The sequence below is a fragment of the Henckelia pumila genome, chromosome 1 (assembly GCF_033568475.1).
Source record: "Henckelia pumila isolate YLH828 chromosome 1, ASM3356847v2, whole genome shotgun sequence".
NCBI lineage: Eukaryota > Viridiplantae > Streptophyta > Magnoliopsida > Lamiales > Gesneriaceae > Henckelia > Henckelia pumila.
Window position 1 is genome coordinate 53,969,854 of NC_133120.1, and position 3,536 is coordinate 53,973,389.

Sequence of the window (3,536 nt, forward strand, 5' to 3'; positions counted from 1 at the left end):
GTTTGGTAAAAGCTTCGTTGTGCTTTATTTTAATGGCGTAAATGTGGGATAATTTGATAGGATCGTGAATGTGTATAGAGGGGGATTTCAATTGAACCACTGTGCTTCCTTGGCTGTCGATGTTCAATCAAGAAGGTTTACACTAAAAGATTTTGATAATTACAAACACTTGTAACACCACGATTCAGTTAGGACTTATACATTGTCTCAATTGAAACTCTTGGTCGACCGGTCTATTACAATGCAACTGAATATATAAAAACGAGTTTACAACTCAAATATATTGTAACGTCCTCGACGCTATCAACATGCTCATTAATATAATAAAGGCGAAAAATAATTGATGCCGAAAATTTCTTCTATTTAAAAAAAAAAAAAAAAAACATGCGACAACTTGAATAATAAAATGACATGCGATCAAGTTCAAAACCTCAACCTTCAAAAGGTTCCAAAATTTCTAACATGCCAAAACGAAACTTTGGAATGTACTGAAACCAATTGTAACTCTTCATAACTCAAAAGACTATTTGAACGTATAAAGATGCAAAACTTCAAGTTCAATGCTAAAAAGAGGTTCTTGGATAGCTTGTGTAGTGACCCGCTTTGAATCACCTGCTAAACAGAGACTTGAGCATGCAATAAAAGATTAAACAGAAAACTATAATCAAAGTTACCGTGAAAATTCAAATCAGATACTAACTCGACAGAATACAACCGGAACAATTAACTGGAACCCAAATAAGATCAATATACAATCCTATCGAAATACAAATACCGTACACAAGCTTAATCTGGGAACCTCTGGTGACCCTTGCTACCAAACCCTGGTCACCAAAAACTATTGATCTCGCTCCTGGTCCACCTACAAACTTGTCCCGTTGAATGGGGTGTACGAGATAAAAGTAGGGATGTGAGCGCTAACGCCTCGTACGAAAAAATACGAGTATACAAACCTATAAATGCATGCACATGATGTGAACTTGATCAATCAAGGAAACTCATGCTCGGGATAGACGCCAATGAGTGTATAGTACCTCGCGGAAATACCTCTCTAGGCCCCTACTACATTCACAACTGGACGTGGATCTAAATGTCCCTGTAACACCGAAGACCGCTCGACCCATCGACCAACATGTTCTTTTGGTGTTCAACCGTCCATAAACAAAAGGCAGAGCGACCCCAGTAAAATGGCTATCTCGAAGGAGACACGACTCAACATGATATATGATCATGTGACATATGAACAGAATATACATGCATATCATGGCAGGTAAAATACAACACATAAGAATGCACACTCAACTGAATATCTCAGTCAGTACTTACGTACCTCAACTACTTGTCTAGCTGTACAATTATCTACAGTCCAAGCCCACAAGTCAAGTGAATGCCATATCAATATAACGTATCTAAAAGCCTTTACTAGCTACTCTCAATAGCTACTAAGAGTCTAGACTTATATCTACGTCCGTCATCAGCCCGCTGATGTCAAAGGCCCTGACCCAAGCACAGCTCCGCTACAGGTGTAGTGACCCGCCCGGATCACCTACTAACTAGCAGTCTTAAACATGCAATTAGCTTAATATATATATAAAATAGTGATTATTCAAAATTAACAGAGTTTATTGTGGAAACTAAAAAACCTATTAAATACAAGATAAACCAGCGGAATACAACCTGCATAAAAAACCCAAGTGCTTTTTACCCAAAATATATACAAATGAAACGGACTGTAGCAAGTAACTACTGGCGTCTCCAGAACCTACAACTAACCCTGTCTTGATCCACCCGCTCCATCCAGCCCGAAACCTACCCCGTAGAATGGGGTGTCCAAGATAATACCAAGGACATGAGCGACTAACGCCCAGTACATAAATATGAGTATACAAAACTTAATATGATGCATGCTGCATGTGAGACCTTGATTCTAATCATCTATTCTCGAATAAAACAATCGATAAGCATACAAGAACCAAGATGAAGCGCAATAATTTTTTTTTTTTAAAAAAAGGGTCCTAGCTCAATCGATAATTCCTTACCGATCGAGCGAGAAAAGTGCTACCTCGCAGGGTGAGGACTCCTCAATCGATCGGTAACTTTTCACCGATCGAGCGAGCCCAATTATGAACAAAACACCAGAACTTGCTCTTACTCAATCCTCTAACTCAAATTCAACCATACATCAAGAAGTATAAAAATACATGCTACAACATCATACAAACCTCATACACAATATTCGATACATCCAGATTCAACAAAGCTCGAGTTCTAGACGTGCTTTCAATACAAAAAAAGTTCGACATGCTAATATTTCCTAAAACGAAGTCCCACTTCTATCCCTCGATTTCGATGCTAACCAAGTCTCCTCTGACTCGATCCTGCCCCACCTGTTACCAAGTACACATACAAAACAAAACAACAGCCGGATAACTTCGGTGAGAATGATATTCTCAGTAAAATCAACATAACATGCAATAACAAATAATATATCAATAACATGATATAAAGACAACATATTCAATGTTAATACGAATGAAATGAATGTCTTTAAATCCGGGATATCAACTCTGATAATCGAAGGAATTTTTGCTATTCTTTTTGGGATCCCGAGGATGAGATCACGTAACGACTCACCGACTCTCCCGATCGAGGTGGTGTCACGTATCTCCATCCTTTAGACTTTGGTGCGACTATAAGGAGTATGCTGACTGTGACGTCCCGTATTTTAAAACATTTAATAAAAGAGTTGATGAAAAAGAGTGATAAAATTTTTTTTTACTTCAAATAATACAGGGAGTGCATCACACTAACACCAAAGGAGTTTAAAATATAAATTTATAATAATAAAACTCGTGACTGAACGTTCACGAAGTCAAATAAATACCGATGCAACCCTACAACAAATACCTTCTAAAATACGACACGTCAAAACCTAATACTAATATTTAAATGGGATAAGGTAATGTGAGTTACTATAAACAAACTACTACATCAAATACATTTAAAATAATCGAGAAACTTCCATAACAAATATCAAACTAAAATGAACATTTAAAAGACAAAACACTTGAAATCCTCAAAACTCATCTTTAAAAGACTGACAATGAAAATAATAAAATCATTACTTTTAAACATCGTACATAAAATATTGTAACAACATAACATAAATAAACATATGTAAATATTTTTTTTAAAAATACATCAGAGCTTTTGAACTATTGTGTCATGCAATGTCTTCGCCTCTTGGACTCTTCAGTCGTGCTACCAAAGCTTTTTAAATTAAAACTGCTAAATCATCTGCACCATTCAAGTATAGTGAGTCTAAATGACTCAACAAGATTAAAATATTCATGTCAATATCATTATAGCTTCAAAATAATTTAAACTTAATGACTTGAACATACGTAACATGATACCTTGAACTTGAAGAACTTTAACGTAAACATCTTGGAACTTTGAGCTTAAAATCTTGAACATGAACTTCAAAACTCATATAAGATGCAAGGAACTTAAACATGGATATCAACTTACTTAAC